This window comes from Bombina bombina, chromosome 3 (assembly GCF_027579735.1).
Source record: "Bombina bombina isolate aBomBom1 chromosome 3, aBomBom1.pri, whole genome shotgun sequence".
NCBI classification, from domain to species: Eukaryota; Metazoa; Chordata; class Amphibia; order Anura; family Bombinatoridae; genus Bombina; species Bombina bombina.
In genome coordinates this window covers 1,045,371,142-1,045,390,316 of record NC_069501.1, presented here as the reverse complement: position 1 = coordinate 1,045,390,316, position 19,175 = coordinate 1,045,371,142, and the positions used below count along the sequence as shown (strand labels likewise).

Sequence of the window (19,175 nt, the reverse complement as noted above, 5' to 3'; positions counted from 1 at the left end):
TCGGATGAAGACTTTGGCCCGGCTGGGTGAAGACGACTCAAGGTAGGGAGATCTTCAGGGGGGTAGTGTTAGGTTTATTTAAGGGGGTTTGGGTGGGTTAGAGTAGGGGTATGTGGGTGGTGGGTTTTAATGTTGGGGGTTTGTATTTTTTTTTACAGGCAAAAGAGCTGATTACTTTGAAGCATGCCCCGCAAAAAGCCCTTTTAAGGGTTGGTAAAAGAGCTGATTACTTTGTAATGTAGAATAGGGTAGGGAACTTTTTTTTTATTTATTTTTTTATTTTATTAGGGGGCTTAGATTAGGTGTAATTAGTTTAAAATGCTTTTTTGTATTATAGAATAGTTTATTTAATTGTATTTAATTGTAGGTAATTGTAGGTATTTTATTTAATTAATTTAATGATAGTGTAGTGTTAGGTTTAATTGTAACTTAGGTTAGGATTTTTTTTACAGGTAATTTTGTAATTATTTTAACTAGGTAGCTATTAAATAGTTATTAACTATTTAATAGCTTTTGTACCTAGTTAAAATAAATACAAAGTTGCCTGTAAAATAAATATAAATCCTAAAATAGCTACAATGTAATTATTAATTATATTGTAGCTATATTAGGGTTTATTTGATAGGTAAGTATTTAGTTTTAAATAGGAATACTTTAGTTAAGTTTAGGAATATTATTTCGTTTAATATAAATTATATTTATGTTAGGGGGGTGTTAGGGTTAGGGTTAGAGTTATGTTTAGGGGTTAATAACTTTATTATAGTAGCGGCAACGGTGCGGGCGGGAGATTAGGGGTTAATAATTGTAGGTAGGTGGCGGCGATGTTAGGGAGGGCAGATTAGGGGTTAATACAATTTATTCTAGTGTTTGCGAGGCGGGAGTGTGGTGGTTTAGGGGTTAATACATTTATTATAGTGGCGGTGAGGTCCGGTCGGCAGATTAGGGGTTAATAAGTGTAGGTAAGGTAGCGGCGACGTTGGGGGGGGGCAGATTAGGGGTTAATGAATATAATATAGGGGTCGGCGGTGTTAGGGGCAGCAGATTAGGGGTTCATAGGGATAATGTAGGTTGCGGCGGTGTCCAGAGCAGAAGATTAGGGGTTAATAATAATATGCAGGGGTCAGCGATAGCGGGGGCGGCAGATTAGGGGTTAATAAGTGTAAGGTTAGGGGTGTTTAGACTCGGGGTTCATGTTAGGGTGTTAGGTGCAGACTTAGAGAGTGTTTCTCTATAGGAAACAATGGGGCTGCGTTAGGAGCTGAACACTGCTTTTTTGCAGATGTTAGGTTTTTTTTCAGCCAGCTCAGCCCCATTGTTTCCTATGGGGATATCGTGCACCAGCACGTTTTGCCAGCTTACTGCTACCGTAAGCAACGCTGGTATTGAGAGTTGAAGTGGAGCTAAGTTAGGCTCAACGCACCCTTTTTTGAGCCTAACGCAGCCCTTCAGACAACTGGTGCCTTGGGAAAAAAAGCAGCGTTAGCTACGCGGGTCTTTACCGACAAAACTCTAAACCTATCCGTTTGTGAGGCTAATTTGCATTAGCCAATCACAGTGGGCAACCTAGGTTCTATCTTTTACATACCCACACATTCGCTATGAAATTTTATTTTCCAGCGCATGCGCAATCCGTTGCAGAGCTGGGCACTGGCATCACTATCTCAGAGGTCACATGACTGCAATGTGTTCAGACATTGAACATACTGTGGTCATGTGACCACCAATATAGGGAGCCATGCAGAAGAGGGAGAGAGACATCACATTTCTTGTAAGTATATAAGGATCACCCCCCACAAAAAACAAGCATAAGTATTTAATATGCTGCACATAGATACATATTTGGAATTGTGTGAATGGCTAAAAAAAACCCCAAGACCTGGCAATAGTCTTCAGGGATTAAAATGTGCTTGCATTGAGGAGAAATATCAATATGCTAATTAAGTGATTGAGCGCTGCAGAATCTGTTGGCACTCTACAAATAACCGATAATAATAATAATTTTCAGGTAGAATCCTTGTTGGACAGCCCTAATTCATGGGCTGCCGTCTATGACCTTATTTGAGAGATAAAAAAGTTTTATTTTTAGTAATTAGAGCCTTTGTTTTAAGAAAACTGTAAGTGGGATTTCTTTAACATGAAAAGCCCTTACTGAGCCAAAAAAATATTATTATTATTATCGGTTATTTGTAGAGCGCCAACAGATTCCGCAGCGCTATTAACAAAGGCGGAGTACAAAAAACAGTTATAGGGATCAAATGGGTAGAGGGCCAAGCCAAGAGTTGCACTGTTGTAGTCAGCTCTTGAGAGGAACTGGTATAAAGAAAGGTTAGCGTAGGTTGTATGCATCCCTGAACAGTAGAGTCTTTAGGGAGCACTTGAAGCTTTTAAAACTAGAAGAGAGTCTTGTGGAGCGAGGCAGAGAGTTCCACAAGATGGGAGCCCGTCTGGAGAAGTCCTGTAAATGGGAGTGTGATGAGGTGACAAGAGAGGAGGAGAGTAAGAGGTCGTGAGCAGAGCGAAGGGGACGGGAGGGAGAGTATCTGGAGACAAGGTCTGAGATATAGGGGGGAGCAGTGCAGTTGAGGGCTTTGTATGTCAGAGTGAGAATTTTGTGTTTGATCCTAGAGGCAAGAGGAAGCCAGTGAAGAGATTGGCAGAGAGGTGTAGCCGATGAAGAGCGACTTGTAAGGAAGATGAGTCTGGCAGAGGCATTCATTGAGGATTGTAAAGGAGCTAGGTGGTAGGTGGGGAGACCAGAGAGGACAGAGTTGCAGTAATCGAGGCGGGAGAGGATGAGAGAGTGGATTAAAAATTTAGTTGTGTCTTGTGTAAGGAAGTGTCTAATTTTAGAGATGTTTTTAAGGTGGAAGTGGCAGGCTTTAGCCAAAGACTGAATGTGAGGAGTGAAGAAAGATCTTAGTCAAATGTGCCCCCGAGACATCGGGCATGCGGGGTAGGGGTAATGATGGAGTTGTCAACAGTTATAGAGAGATTGGGGGTGGAGAGTTTTGAAGAAGGGGGGAAAATAAGGAGCTCAGTTTTGGAGAGATTTAGCTTGAGGTAGTGAGAGGACATCCAGTTGGAGATGTGAGAAATACAGTTAGTGACACAGGGAAGGAGAAAGGTCTGGTGCAGAGAAGTAGATTTGGGTGTCATCGGCATACAAATTATATTGTAAACCGTGGGACTTTATTAGGGAACCTAGTGATGACGTGTAGATTGAGAAGAGAAGGGGACCGGGGACAGAGCCTTGCGGTACTCCGACAGAAAGTGGTGACGGGGCAGAGGAGGCCCCAGAGAAGGCTACACTAAAGGTATGGTTTGACAGGTAGGAAGAGAGCCACGAGAGGGCTGTGTCACATATGCCGAAGGATTGGAGGGTTTGGAGCAAGAGAGGGTGGTCAACAGTGTCAAAGGCTGCGGACAGATCAAGGAGAATAAGCAGAGAGAAGTGGCCTTTTGATTTTGCTGTAAGTAGATCATTGGTAACCTTAACAATTGCTGTTTCTGTGGAGTGATGGGGATGAAATCCAGATTGCAATGGGTCAAGGAGGGAGTTTATTGTAAGGAAATGGGATAGGCGTGCATAAGCTAGTTTTTCGAGAAGCTTTGATGCAAGAGGGAGGAGGGAAATAGGGCGGTAGCTGGATGGGGAGGTAGGATCAAGGGAAGGTGTGACCAGTGCGTGTTTCAGCGATGAGGGAAATATACCGGTGTTGAAGGAGAGGTCTTTCAAAAAAATCAAAAAATGCCTAAACATCAATCATTTACATGAAACTTTTCACAAACAACGTTTATCACTACCTAAGCCACATGGGCACTGAAAATTTCAGACCTTTAGGTGAAACACACTCAAAATTATACTGATTTAACTATTTTTATGAATTCTAAAACGTTTATTATAATCTGATTAATGTGAAAAGCCCTAAATAAGTCAAAAATGTCTAAACAACAATCAATTGCCATGAACCTTTGCACAAGCAAAGTTTTATCACTGCCCAAGCCTATTCTAAAATATTCATGAGTTTTGGATTCCCACACTGTAGATAAATCTCGTTAAGCACATTTTTTTGGATTTCTTAATGTTGCTTAACATACAAAATATCACTTATTTGCCACCAAATTTTCCACAGTACAATAGTCCAAGAACAAGGAGTATTAAGCACCAAATGCAAACCCACAAGTTTCCTATTATATAGGATCTCCACCTTAACTGATCCTCTTTTAATCACTATATAATCATATCTAGGACCCCACTTTAACTGTCTCAGCGCTTCCCTAACTTCTTTATTTTACAATAGTCTTAGAACACACATCTGCACAGACAATTTTAGACATTTAGGTCAAACACACTGAAAATTATACACATTTAATTATTTTTGCAAATTCTAAAATGTTTAATGTAATCTGCTTAATGTGAAAAAGCACTTAATGAGCCAAAAATACCTAAACATCAATCAAGTGTCTCAACTTTGCAAAGACATAAAATATCACTGCCTCAGCCTATTCTTTAGGTTTCGGGAGTTTTGGATAACCACACTGCAAATACACAGCTTTATGCACATTTTTGGGCTGCTTAATGTTGCTTACAGTGCAATAGTGATCACTAAATTTTCACCACATTTTCCACAATACAATATTCCAACAACACACATCTATACAGTAAATTTCAGACCTTTAGGTGAAAAACACTCAAAAGAATAACTATTTTTCTTAATTCTAAAATGTTTAATATATTCCGATTAATGTGAAAAGTGCTTAAAGGTACATAATACTCATATGCTAAATCACTTGAAACTGATGCAGTATAACTGTAAAAAGCTGACAGGAAAATATCACCTGAGCATTTCTATGTAAAAAAGGAAGATATTTTACTTCACAATTTCCTCAGCTCACCAGAGTAAGTCCTGTGTAAAAAGTTATACTTCAGCTGCTGTCCAGCTGCAGTTAAAAAAATAAATAAAAAAAATTAACTGCAGCCAATCAGCATCAACAGTGCTGAAGTCATGAACTCTTTTACTGTGATCTCATGAGATTTCACTTAACTCTCATGAGATTTCATAGTAAACTGAATAGGGAAATAACACAAGTGTGCATGAGGCTCACTCTCTTGCCGGTCCTGGGACAGGCATACTGATTTGCTGCTTAAAGTCCTTTACAATGGGGTGTGACTATTTAGGACATTTTGAGGTAAAAAAAAATCTTTATTTTTTACATAAAGGTATTCAGGTGATATTTTCTAGTCAGCTTTTTACAGCTATGCTGCATAACTTTCAAGTGTTTCAACATTTAGGTATCATGGCCCTTTAATAAGCCAATAAAATGTCTCAGAAAAACGTCTCTATCACTGACCAAGCCTATTCTAGAAGTATAATTAGTTTTGGATCCCCACATTGCAAAATAATCTAGTTTAGCTTATTTGTTGTTATGCTTAATGCTGCTTAACATATAAAAAAACTTTAATATAAGTCAATATAAGTCAATTGCCACCAAATTTTCAACAAAACAATATTAATAATATCAACGCATATCTACCAAGAAAATTTTAAACTTTTAGGTAAATCACACTCAAAATTATAAACATATAACTATTGTTGCCAATTCGAAAACGTTTAATGAAATCTTCTTAATGTGAAAAAGCGCTTAATGAGCCAAAAAATGCATAAAACATCAATCAATTGTCTCAAAATATTGCGTTTAACAGAATTTATTTGCACTGTGTGAATCCAAAACTCATGAAATTCTAGTATAGGCTTGGGCAGTGATAAACTTAGCACATGCAATGTTTTGAGATAATTGTTTGATGTTTAGGCATTTTTTGTCTCATCATAAAGCATTTTTTTCACATTTAGCAGATTACATTAGACATCAGAGAATTGGGAAAAATAATTAAAGGAAGATGAAACCCAAATTTTTCCTTTCATGATTCAAAAAACATCATTTCATTTTAAATAACTTTCCATTTAACTTCTATTATCTAATTTATTTTGTTCTCTTGATATCCCTTGTTGAAAAGAATACCTAAATAGGCTCAGGATCTTCTGATTGATGGCTGCATATATATACCCCATGTTATTGGCTCCCCCATGTGCATTGCTGTTCCTTCGGCAAATGTTACCAAGAGAATTAAGCAAATTAGATAATAGAAGTACATTCAAAGTTGTTTAAATGTTTAAGTTGTTTAAAAATAATTTTTTAGTGTTTCATGTCCCTTTAAATTTCTCTAATTTTGAGGGTGTTTCACCTAAAATTCTGAAATGTTATGTGTACATTGTTGATGTTGGAATATTGTGAAAGATTGAAAGATATTAAAGGGACAGTCAACCATAGAATTGTTATTGTTTTAAAAGATAGATAATCCCTTTATTACCCATTCCTCAGTTTTGCATAACCAACACAGTTATATTAATGTACTTTTTACCTTTGTGATTACCTTGTATCTAGGAACCTTCATCCAGCCCCCTGATCACATGACTGTGACTGTTTATTTTCTATTGTCTTAAATTTAGCATTGTATTGTGCTAGATCTTAAATAACTTTCTGTGCCTGAACACAGTGTTATCTATATAGCCCACATGTACTTTCTGTCTCTTTGTGTTGAAAAGAGATTTAAAAAGCATGTGATAAGAGGCAGCCCTCAAAGGCTTAGAAATTAGCATATGAGCCTACCTATGTTTAGTTTAAACTAAGAATACCAAGAGAAAAAAGCAAATTTGATGATAAAAGTAAATTGGAAAGTCAATTAAAATTAAAAGTCCTATCTGAATAATGAAAGTTTAATTTATACTTGACTGTCCCTTTAAGGGCCATTTGTGTATGTCAAGCAATTTATTTGCAGTGTGAGAATCAACACTCATTAAACTTTTAGAACATATTTGGCCATTGATAAACTTTGCTTGCTGTTTAGGCAGTTTTTGGCTCATTAAGTGCTCTCCACATTAAGCAAATTACATTCAACTTTTTAGAATTGGCAAAAAGAGGAAAATGTGTATAATTTTGAGTGTGTTTCACCTAAAGGTCTGACATTTTCTGTGCACATGTGTGAGGTTGGAATATTGCATTGTGGTGGCAATTTAGTGATATTAAAGGTAATTCCTGCACTTAACAAGATTTATTTGCAGTGTGGGAATCCAAAACTCAACAAATTTCTAGAATAGGCTTTGGGCAGTGTTGAACTTTGATTGTGCAAAGTTTCATGGCAATTGATTGTTGTTTAGGCATTTTTTGGCTCATTAAGCACTTTTCAAATTAAGCAAATAACATTAAGGGCCAGGTTACAAGTGGTTTGCTAATTAACGCTCCCACTTGAGCGTTAATTGTGCTAGATGTAAGCTTTTTGTGCTCACCAGGTTGAGCTTGTATTATGAGTTGAAAGTAAACTTTTTTAGTTTGAGCGCTAACCGACGTGCACAAAAAGCCGAATTTAGAATATCGCGTTCAGGTATTCTATCATAAAAGTCCATGGAGAAAAAATTTGAAAAAAACAAACCTGATCTCATATTCTCATGAGCGCTAATCCAACAAGTTGAAAGTCAATGTGATCACTTGAGGACAATAACGAATTACGCGAGAGCGATTACTGCGTCCTCAGAGCTCTGGATAACTGTTTCGCAAAACAAAGAATTTGCACAAAACACATCAAAAATACATTACAAAGTATACTTACACTCATAATAACACTATCTAATAAAATTATTAAAAAAATATTGCTCAAAAAAGTTATAAGGGCCCAAAGATATGAGGTCTCAGGTGTTAGAAATAATAAGGCAGACAAAGGGTATAGAGATACATACATATACATGTCTAAAGATTTATATGTACATATGTAGATATGTCTATATATGTGTACATTTGTATTTATGTATTTATATTGTATATATGTATTTACAGACATATAAATAGATAAATATATATGTATATATATATATATATATATATATATATCAAAATAACAAGAGTATTGCATTGAGCAATGATACTTTTTTATTGGACTAACTATACATTTATACGTTGACAAGCTTTCGGAAGAGTTCCTTCCTTTATCAAGTCTGAAGCAATACTTCTGAAAAACTTTGCAGACGTACCAGTGAGAAACTGAGAAATAACCTAATTCAACAACTATACAGCAAAAAGCAAAAAATAAAAGACCAAAAGCAGCTCCTACTACAAAAACTACAAGAAAATAATGGGTCCAATGAAGAAATTAAAAAAGAAATGCAACACTTCCTCAAAGCACAACAACAAAATTTTATCAAGAAGAAAAAGAAGAAACTTGCATGCCTGTCACAAAACAGAATAAAACAAAAAAATGCAAGAAAATAGAGCTCCAGGCGACAGATCAACTTCAACAACAAATGACCAGACATCCACAGACAATAACAGAACCTCATTCAAAACACAAACTGCCACCAACCAAGAAAACCATGCAGAAAACTCAGGGATTGTGAACCTTTCAAACTACCACCTGTCAGGGCCAGAGATATCAGTACTGTGTAAAGGATTATCATTCTGTCCAAGTACAAATCTAGACAAAATCCAACTGTACTCAGACTTAGAAGAATTCTTCAGGAGATTGCGGCTAAAGAAAATACCAACACTATGGAGGACTACATTGGAAGGAAGAAGAACACAATCTTCACACCTGCACCAGGACGCAACACAAAATTGGACAGCTATATTGAAAGCTTCCGGTTGAGAACTGCATCTCTGCTCAACACACAGCAGAAAAAAATTATGTATAACCTCTCACACTTAGAAAAAAACGCTATAAAAAACTTAAGAAATAATGAAAATATTACCATTAAGCCTGCGGACAAGGGAGGAGCAGTGGTGATCATGAATACACAGGACTACATCACAGAGGGAAATAGACAATTATCAGATCAAACTTATTGCAAAAAAATGGAAAAGGACCCCACCCAGGAATATACTTTGCAAATTAGAAAACTAATTAAAACATTCCCTAAACACACACAACATAAACTGGACAAACTGGTGCAATCTAACCCTACCATAGGGACATTCAACATGCTCCCAAAAATCCACAAACCAGGGAACCCAGGAAGACCAATAATAACAGGCATGGACACTCTGACTGAGCAAATATCGGGCCTAGTGGAGAATATTCTTAAGCCCTTAGTTATTAACACCACTAGCTTTATAAAAGACACCACTGATTTTCTTAACAAAATCAGCCTGATAACAGAATTGCCAGAGGATACTATACTTGTGACAATGGACGTGGAAAAACCTTTGAAATAAAAATGATAATGCACTTCAACTTGTTTAATTCTGGACTAAATGCGGACTCTGGGTTCTTAACACATTATCAAAATTTTTTGTAATGTACTTTCATTCAGTCAATTACATTGTATATTCCACATTCTATATACATAGGTACACAGGTATGTCCACACTTTTGCCTTTTTTTAAAAAAATTTTTTATTTTAACTTTTGTATTCCCCCTGTATATACAATTTCACATCTTTATAGATATTGATTCAATATTGATATATAACTTTATGTCAGTATATGCTCTATGTAAAGTTATATATTTCCCCTGTCTGTTCTCCTACACCGGACACTGTCTGCCTGTTACCTAAGCCCCCCTCATGATTTTTACGACACCTCCTCCTCTCCCTGCACTTTCTGTCCTCTTAGCTATTCTGTGTTTTAAGATATAATCTGTAAATTCCATTGAATTGGTCAGTATTGCTTCAGACTTAATAAAGGAAGGAACTCTTCCGAAAGCTTGTCAACTTATAAATGTATAGTTAGTCCAATAAAAAAAGTATCATTGCTCAATGCAATACTCTTGTTATTTTGATATATATAACTGTATGCACAGTATCTATACCTATATATAATCATGTATATATATATATATATATATATAATTGTGAAACAAAATTACTCTGACTACCTTGAAGAGGCTTACAGGCAGCTTTCTGACAACAAGGTTTACTGCAAACTCAGAGGTAACCCAATGAATTCCTTCAAAAAAGAACTAGACTACATTTTAAAGTGTGGTCATGAAGCAGGGATGATCAATGAGAGTGAACTTGATTTTATGACCACTTATTTTCCGGTAATTCCAGTTTTATATCTTTTGCCTAAAGTACATAAAACTCTGCTAAAGCCTCCCGGCAGACCTATTGTGTCTGCCCGGGACTCTTTATTTTCTAATGTGGCCATTTTCATTGATCACCATCTCCAACCAGTTGTAAAGGAATCCTATTCCTTTATATTAGATTCTCCATCGCTCATTAGAAAATTATTGGGTTTAAAATGCTTGGAACCTGGTGATTTGCTGGTCACCATGGATGTAGACAGCCTGTAACACTGTCATACCTCATAATGGCAGTGTACAGGCTGTCAGGTCTATGCTGAGTGAATCATTGGCATATGCGGGACCACCCATTGAGATCATGCTTGAACTACTCACTTTCTGTTTGGAAAATAATTTTTTCAAATTTGAGAGAGATTTCTTTTTACAATTGTCGGGGACTGCTATGGGTTCTAATATGGCTCCCGCATATGCCAATCTTTACATGTCCTGGTATGAGAACAAAATTATGAATATTTTGACGGTTAATCACATTAAACTATATGTGATATACATAGATGATGTATTTTTAGTATGGCGAGGGTCAGAAGAATCATTAAAGCATTGGGTTAATACCCTTAACAACATTGAGTCTACTATCCACTTTAAATTTGCATACAGCAATGTCACTATTCCCTTCCTGGACCTGAATATTACAATTTATTCAGATAATGAGGGATGCAAATTCTCTACATCATTGTATTCCAAACCCACTGACAAGAACTCCCTACTGTTGTCTACTAGCTATCACCCAGAACATCAAAAGAGGGGGGTTGTTTCCTCTCAGCTCATGCGAGTGGCACGCAACAATACACTGATGGAAACCAGGAATGCCCAAGAGGAAGAAATGAAGGCTAAGCTGAAACAACGTGGATATAAAATGAAAGCTATCGAACAGGCACATACCAAGCTAGCACATTATGATCAAATGACACTGTTGCAGCTACGGGATATGACAAAGGATGCTGAGAATACTACAAGTAACATCAATTTTGTTACAACTTTTAACCCTATATCTAAAGCTCTAACAGAATCTGTAAAAAAGAACTGGGATATTGTAAAAACCGACAAGACACTTCCCTTCCTAAGCACGACAGCTCCACGGATGGTCTACAAAATGGCATCTAATTTAAAGGATATCTTGGTCCACAATGATCCGATAAAATGCTATGAAAAAGGCACGTGGATGGATGCCAAGAGAAAATTAGGATGCTATAGATGTGGAGACTGTACAACCTGTAACAGTATGTTGACTGGGATGTATTTCCATCACCCCCATACAGGGAGAAAATACAAAATTCTACACAGGTTATCCTGTATGAGCACTCACGTGATCTACATACTGATGTGCCCATGTTCCTTGGTTTATGTGGGAAAAACTTCCACTACTTTCCGTGAAAGGATGGTGAACCATTGTCATGCTATCAGGACAGCAATAGACAAAAAGACAACGGACCAACCGGTTGCTCGGCACTTCCTCCAGGCAGGACATACACCTGCAAGCCTGAGGACAATGCTAATTGATCATGTGCCCCCCTTGCGGAGAGGGGGTGATAGAAATACCAAACTTCTCCAAGTGGAAACATCTTGGATCTACCGACTGGACACCGTGACGCCAAAAGGATTGAATGTGCAGCTAGATTACAACGTTTTCCTATGAAGAGGCTTCTATGATTGTTCGATCTAGGTCTCTGGACTAGTAAATTGACTTGCTCTAGACTGACATTCATATTATACGGGACTATTATCCTTAAAAATGGAGATGTATCGTTAAACAGTATATTGTTGCCAGCTTTAGTGTTCTCTACCATACTCCAATATGCATTGAAGTATAATATCAGGGCATCTAATTTTCTAGCTTTCTGGATCTTAGTATATCCCCTTAACGACCAAGGACGTGCAAGGTACGTCCTCAAAAGAAAGTCAGTTAACGACCAAGGACATACCCTGCACGTCCTCGGTCTGGAAAGCAGCAGGAAGCGATCCTGATCACTTCCAGCTGTTTTACTGTTATTGCAGGATGCTTCGACATTTTTTAGCCATCCGGTGCAGAGAGAGCCACTCTGTGGCCCTCTCTGCACCGGAGATCGGTGGCTCTTTTTGTTGGTGGGTGGGAGCCGGTATGGGAGGCGGGTGGTGGCCATCGATGGCCCTGCTGATCTGGAGGGGGGAGGGATCGTGGGCGGGGATGGCCAGGGGTGCGCATGGACGTGCGCACGTGCACGGGGGGCAGGGGCGGGCGCGTGCACGGGGACGGAGCGGGTGGGAACCGCTACACTACAGTAAGAAAGTGTACAAAAATGTAAAAATGGGGACAAAAATTATTAATAAAAAAACATCAGTTAGATGGAGGGAGTTGGTCTGTGGGGGGGGAGCTATACTACAGAAAAAAACCGCAAAAAGACAGCTGCCAGTACCCAAGATGGCCCCCAATAAGGCAGAGGGGGAGGGTTAGAGAGCTGTTTTTTTTTGGGGGGGGGGGGGATCAGGGAGGTTGGGGGCTAAGGGGGGGATCCTACACAGTAGCATATGTAAATATGCTAAAAAATTATTATTATTTTTTTTTTAAAAAAAACTTTTATTTTAGTACTGGCAGACTTTCTGCCAGTACTTAAGATGGCAGGGACAATTGTGGGGTGGGGGAGCTGTTTGGGAGGGATCAGGGGGTGGGATGTGTCAGGTGGGAGGCTGATCTCTACACTAAAGCTAAAATTAACCCTGCAAGCTCCCTACAAACTACCTAATTAACCCCTTCACTGCTAGCCATAATACACGTGTGATGCGCAGCAGTATTTAGCGGCCTTCTAATTACTAAAAAGCAATGCCAAAGTCATATATGTCTGCTATTTCTGAACAAAGGGGATCCCAGAGAAGCATTTACAACCATTTGTGCCATAATTGCACAAGCTGTTAATAATAATTTCAGTGAGAAACCTAAAATTGTGAAAAATTTTGTGTTTTTTTTAATTTGATCGCGTTTGGCGGTGAAATGGTGGCATGAGATATGCCAAAATGGGCCTAGATCAATACTTGGGGTTATCTACTACACTAAATCTAAAATTAACCCTAGAAGCTCCCTACATGCTCCCTAATTAACCCCTTCACTGCTGGGCATAATACACTTGTTGGTGCGCAGTGGCATTTAGCAGCCTTCTAACTACCAAAAATCAAAGCCAAAGCCATATATGTCTGCTATTTCTGAACAAAGGGGATCCCAGAGAAGCATTTACAACCATTTATGCTATAATTGCATAAGTTGTTTGTAAATAATTTCAGCGAGAAACCTAAAGTTTGTGAAAAAATTTGTGAAAAAGTGAACAATTTTTTTTATTTGATCGCATTTGGCGGTGAAATGGTGGCATAAAATATAGCAAAATGGGCCTAGATCAATACTTTGGGATGTCTTCTAAAAAAAAAAATATACATGTCAATGGATATTCAGGTTTGGAAATAGCAAAGTGCTACTTGTATTTATGGCCCTATAACTTGCAAAAAAGCAAAGAACATGTAAACATTGGATATTTCTAAACTCAGGACAAAATTTAGAAACTATTTAGCATGTTTTTTTTTTTGGTGGTTGTAGATGTGTAACAGATTTTGGGGGTCAAAGTTAGAAAAGTGTGGGGTTTTTTCCATTTTTACCTCATATTTTATAATTTTTTTATAGTAATTTATAAGATATGATGAAAATAATGGTATCTTTTGAAAGTCCATTTAATGGCAAGAAAAACGGTATATAATATGTGTGGGTACAGTAAATGAGTAAGAGGAAAATTACAGCTAAACACAAACACTGCAAAAATGTAAAAATAGCCTTAGTCCCAAACGGACAGAAAATGAAAAAGTGCTGTGGTCATTAAGGGGATATATATTGTTTCTATCATATACTCTTTTTATTTATTTTTATATTAATTTATTTTGTGCTTGTTTTTTGTTTTTTATTGTTTATTTTTTGCATGTAGTTTTATTTTTTCATTATTTTCTTTTTTCTTTTTCTTTTCTTTTCTTTTTATCATTAATACCTTTTGATTAATATTGTTTTTTCTGCTTTCTTGTTTTATTTTTTGTCATCTGCTCCACTGGTTACCCTTATGTGGCCGAACATCAGACTTAAAGTTGACAATTGGGCTTCAGTAAATGTAATTGTTATATTAGTCCCAGCATAGTATTAGTGTTATCAAGGGTTCCCTGTAGTGTTGTCTAACACTTTTTACTAATAAAAGTCTGTAATATAAGGATTACGATGTGATCCGGTTTTAGCTTTTAGTATTTCAATAGTGCTTTCCGGTGTTGATCCGTGACACAACACAGCATGCGCGATGTCTCCGATGAGCAGCCTGAGTGACGTTTCACTCGTCATTACGCAGGTGGGGCTATGATAATTAGCCATGCGGTTGACTTTAGATGGTTCCTATTTCAATACGGGCATCGTGACGTGCATGTGTGGGCGGTGTCCCGGCATACCGGAAATCACATTAGCACTTAGGGATATAAATAGGTGAGCGGTGTGTGGGCTAGTTAGGAGCTTTTTGGGACACAGGAAATTTATTTACCCATTGAAAAAGATACCAGTAGGTATCGAAACATTTGTGATGTTGTCTTATTGATTGTCTATGAGGATGGATTAAAGCCTTTTATCTTTTGCAAAGACCGGAGAGTGAAGCGTTTTTCTTCCACTTATGCGGTTGATTGTTACTACTACATATTTTCACCAGAACCCCGGCAGATGTCGCTGTAACAGTGAGTGCACTTAACCTGACTTTTGTATATATATATATAAAACTAAATATTTTACCAAAAAAAAACACACACACACACACACACACATATAGTCCATATATATAATGTGACAGCACCACAGCAGTTTTTAAAGGTAAACATTTCTTTTATTTAGATACAGAACCATAAAAGCGTGATGAACCATAAAATGCATACATGATTAAGGACCTTGTAGGTCAGAAACATCGCTTTTATGGTTCTGTATCTAAATAAAAGAATTTTCCACCTTTAAAAACTGCTGTGGTGCTGTTACATTATATATATATATATGGACTACTTTGCTAATAGGTTTGCGGATGCTCCACTGTGACAGGCACACATTGAGTAAATTATATGCGGGTCTAGTGCTGGATTCAATCTGTATATCTATTATATATATATGAGTGAGAAGTTGCACCTCACTGACGAGGCCCACAGAAGGCTGAAATGATTGTCACAAAGTTCTTTATTCTGACTACATTTAGGCACCAACGGATTAACACCTGTTTTGGTGCTAGCTGTTTATAATTATTTTTTATTTTTATTATTTTTTATTTTTATTTTCACTTTTCATATGTATCACATTTGATTGTTTTCATTGCATTGAGTGTGTTTATGTTTTATGAATCATAAGCTATGAGCTATTTGATCTATTTGAATGTAATATTATTTGATTTTATTGTATCTATGAATTTTTAAATTTTGATTTTTTACTAGGTGTGATTTTTACAAAATTCATTTATTATCCTCATTTTTAAGCACTTTATATATATTTGTTATATATCCTTTCTGTGGTCATTTCATGACATATTTATAAGGGGTTTGAATATCAGATATATGCAATCGTGCGGGTTGGGTGTTTTTTTTCCACTTTTTTGCTCTATTGACTTCTATGGGGGAATAGGTTATTGTGCGAACAATATCCTAAGTTCATTTTTTTGCGCTCCTCGGTTTAGCACACAAGCAAAAATAGTTCACTTTTAGCTCATAATATGAGCGCAACATGACACGTGCAAAAAGTTTACTTCTAGCGCAGTTGCCACACCACTTGTAATCTGGCAATAAATGTTTTATAATTGGGGAAAAAAGAGTAAAATGTGTATAATTTTGAGTGTGTTTCATCTAAAGGTCTGAAATTCTGTGCACTTGGGAGACGTTGGAATATTGTATTGTATAATTATATATAGATGGAAAATATTTTATATTTGGACCACTAGAGGTCACTATATCCCTAGCTTCTGCAAATGCACTTTCCTTATGCAGGTACTGTATGTAATTTCGCTGCAGAGGCCCTAAATTAATTACTAGTTCATTTGAAGATGAGTCACCAGTCAAAAATGTTAATATGCTTCCTCTACATATTTGTTGAGGGCAAACGTATGATGAAGCAATATTAGATTAATAAGATGGCACTGATAACTTACTCTAAAGACACTCATATCGACCATTCAAATTATGATCCTGTTTTTCTATTTCAATGAGTGAATATACTGGTTTGTGGCACGTGAGTTCTTGCATTTTGTGCATGTGTTTTCGGCCAATTAATTAAAAAGCTCTTTCTTACACTATAAATTAACACAGGAATGCTTTAAACAATTCTATACATTAGCAAAATCACTTGATGGCAGCAGTGTTTGCTACCTTACAGTGCTCTGGACATGTGCACGCCACCTACCTACCTAGGTATCCTGATAAACAAAAATACAATCACTACAATGCAAATTTTATAATAGAAGTAAATTGGAAACATTTTTAAAATTATGTGCTCTATCTGAATCATATAAGAAACAACTAGGCTTTCATGTTCCTTTAATCTCCCGCTCTCAAAGTGAATATCTTCAATACCTCCAGGAACAGGAGTCTAGGCATATAAAGATGGAACTAGCCATCCTTGAGGAGGGCGTTTTTTGGCTTCCTATACAGTGGCCCCTGGGGGGACTAGGCCCCCAGCATAAAAGCTGTGCCCCATGTACCCCCTTACGTTGATTTCCCACCACCACTCTGCCCAGGCACTCCAGCTGGTTCTACCCCCAGCACTCCCAATCCTGTCCTTGACACTCTTGGCCCTGCACTTGACACCCCCTCTGAGGCCACGCCCACAAATCACACTACTGTTCCAATATGGAATTTAGCTGAGAAACCTGGACATAAATATGAACATTAAAGCATCAGGAGGGACAGTAGCACAGAGCTAGCATCCTTTGACATTCCAGTATTTTAGCAGGATGTCCAGGAAAATATTCACAAAAATATTTGACTTTTAAATGTACAGGTTTTTAACGTTCATTGGTTTTTGTTAATATAAAATGCCTCCTATTCCTCAATGCATTAAAATTATGGAGCAGAAAGAAATGAGTGACAGTCAAGGTGATCAAATCACTACCATTTATGTGTGATGCAGCAGATGGAGATGTAAAATGGTTGTATGTTACTGGCAGCCATGGGGTAAAAATACTGCTTAATTGTGAAAAAGCATATATGGTTGGATTTTGGGAGGGACCTTGTGTAACCCCACCGCCCACTATGCCCATTATGCCCAGTCACCTAGAAATGATCCAGTATGTTTGTGGTGGAGATCAGGCAACCCTATCTCTGTCTCAGACTGTCCTTGTGAGGCCTTTGTGAGCTCTGCCAATGGTACGAAACTGATTGTATTCTGATAAATTTTTATGCTCCATTCTAAAGATCACATTTTATTCTTTGACTTTTATTTGTTATAGTTAAATGCCTTGTGGTTAAATCCTTATTTTTCCTCTGTGAACTGATGTTTGTTCTTTTATTCTGTTTCCTTTTACATCAACCTACCTCTTCTATTGTGTCTTAAATATTTTTTCTCATAAGTGTAATTTCCTATTTACTTTCTACCGTCAAACTTCTTTGTTTATATTTGGCTCATGCTCATTCTCATTACTGCTAATATTTAACATATTTAATGGTATTTCTTGTACAGCTCAGGATTAAAGGGTTATTTATTACATGTAAACACTTAAAGGGCCATAATACCCAAATGTTTAAACACTTGAAAGTGATGCAGCATAGCTGTAAAAAGCTGACTACAAAATATCTCCTGAACATCTCTATGTAAAAAAGAAAGATATTTTACCTTAAAAGTTCCTCAGTAGCCACCTCCCATTGTAAAGGATTTCTAAGCAGCATATTAGTGTGTCTGTCCTGGGACATCTGAAGGGATGAGCATCGTGCACTCTCATCTTATTTCACCAATCAGGTAAAGGAAGTTTACAATGAAATCTCATGAGAGTCAAGTCAAATCTCATGAGACCACAGTAAAAGTTCATGACCTCAGCACTGCTGATGCTGATTGGCTGCTGTTCATTTCTTCATTTTTTTTTAATTTTTTTTACCTGCAGCTGGGAGCAGTTGAGTATAACTTTTTACACAGAACTTACTCTGCTGAGCTGAGGAGATTGTGAGGTAAAAAATCTTCCTTTTTTACATAGAGATGCTCAGGTGATATTTTCCTGTCAGCTTTTTACAGTTATACTGCATCAGTTTCAAGTGATTTAGCATATGAGTATTATGTCCCTTTAAAGGGACAGTCTAATGCAAAAATGTCATGCTCTATTTCTTTAGGGGGTTAAAACAGATAGATAAACTTGCAGCTTCTCAGTAGGACACATGCAAGTCAGCCAATCAGACGTGGGGATTGCAGAACTCCACCAATTACCAGCTGTGTCCTGCTTGGTAAAAGTTGAAAGCTAAGTGGGACTTTACATATGTGTTTAACTCCTTTGCAGGGGTTAAAGGAACACGAAAGTCAAAACTAAACTTTCATGATTAAGAGAGGACATGCAATTCTAAACAACTTTCCAATTAACTTCTATTATCAAATTGTGCACAATCTTTTTATAGTCACACTTTCTGATGCACCATCTCCTACTGAGCATGTTAGCATGTGCAAGAGTTTACATTATATACATACTTGCATTTATTATGATGGCTGTCACATCATACAGGGGGGTAGGAAATGTAACCAAATTTAGAGATTTATCAGAAACAAATCTACTGTTCATTTGCTATTGCATTGTCTTGTTAATGAAGGGACATAAAACCCAAAAATGTTCTTTCATGATTTAGGAAGAACATACAATTTTAAACAACTTTCCAGTTTACTTCTATTATCAAATTTGTTTCATTCTCTTGGTATATGTAACCACCAATCAGCAGCTAGGACCTAGGTTCTTTGCTGCTCCTGTGCTAACCTAGATAAACCTTTCTGCAAAGGATAACAAGAGAATGCAGAAAATTAAACAATAGAAGTAAATTGGAAAGTTGTTTAAAATTGTATGCTCTG

At 37.1% G+C, this 19,175-nt stretch overlaps 1 protein-coding gene across 1 annotated transcript in view; it reads left to right on the top strand.

Annotated features, from left to right (window-relative positions):
* NCKAP1L (NCK associated protein 1 like) overlaps nt 1-19,175 on the top strand; it is a 605,812-nt gene that overhangs the window by 223,339 nt on the left and 363,298 nt on the right. The gene's annotated exons all lie outside the window — the stretch shown is intronic.